The following is a 1,387-nucleotide window of genomic DNA, read 5'->3' on the forward strand; positions in this document are numbered from 1 at the left end:
ACCACTTACGTTATTTGCAATGTGGGCAAACACACTCGGTTATACCGAGTATCGGTATAACATTTTCAATAAACCGAGGAAGCAGTGACGACAACCTACCATCTGTGGTATTCTATTCAGCTTAAAAACGAAATATTGACAACATTTTTGTATATGTTTCTTGTTGTCTTGCTTGAATCAAACATTAATCTTTGACGAAGCAAATGCAAGCAAAAAAACAAACTATCGTTAATTGGCAGAAGACACACGTTTGTGAGCTACATTTGGTTGTTCTGTGCATGTTGCACAATAAACCTTAAATGTTATAACATTCCACATTTTGAAACACATGTAATATGCATTTTTTACAGAAAAAATTTTGTACTTCGACCTCTTTGTTGAAGGTAAAAATCCCGGAAAAGCAAAACACAAAAGAAAAATTCCGATTTCTACATGATGGCTTTTTCCAAATTTTATTCTGTAAAAATATAAATTACGTGTTTCAAAATGCAGACGATGAAAAGTAACAAGCGAATAGAAAATAAATATAGTGGTGACGATGAGGGGCTGGGTAGACATTTGAAAAAACGAATGGATTAAGAAGTTTTATTTTAAAGAAACTTCGCTCGTGAATAATTTGAAATGTGAGACATTTATGAAATGTGGGACACTTATGGAATGTGGGAAAATGCTGAAGAAACCCGAGAAATTCCAGTTTACTTAAGACAGTTATTCTGAAAGTTCAACAAATATAGAATCGAATATCTTCTTTTTAAAAGTTTCGTTATGACAGAGTTTCTAAAATATAAATTTGAAAAAATTGTTGAAAGCACCGAAAATCAGAAAATGATGAGCTTCCAACCGATACTCCACTAATTCTGAACAACAACAAAAAGCCACTATTATAATAGCTTATTTTAATCAGTCGATTATGTCGCCTGTATTTAAAGCAAATATACGAAGACGTATTCTAAAGTTTGTCTCATACTGAAAATTTATAAAATTTATATATTTTTTTATAAAACCAAACTTTACAAAGAACAAAAGTTAAAATAACAATTATGGAAGATATATGAAGAATGTCTTACCTTTAACTAAAAAATACAAACTCAAGACAACAGTTGAGCGAAACTTCGAAGTCACAATTGTAAATTATTTGTTTAGTAACAGTAATCTCTCCCCCTCTCTCTCTTTGTGCATATATATATATATATATATATATATATATACACACAGTGGCAAATTGGGCCTAAAAATATTGGTTGCCAGTAGACTAAGGGGGCCCACCCGCGACTACAATGCTATAATTTAATTTTTTTTGTTTTTTTGTTGAAAGTATTCTTTTATATATATATATATATCTATATATATATATATATATATATATATATAAGTTCAAAAAAAGGAA

The sequence above is a fragment of the Octopus bimaculoides genome, chromosome 25 (genome assembly GCF_001194135.2).
Source record: "Octopus bimaculoides isolate UCB-OBI-ISO-001 chromosome 25, ASM119413v2, whole genome shotgun sequence".
NCBI classification, from domain to species: domain Eukaryota; kingdom Metazoa; phylum Mollusca; class Cephalopoda; order Octopoda; family Octopodidae; genus Octopus; species Octopus bimaculoides.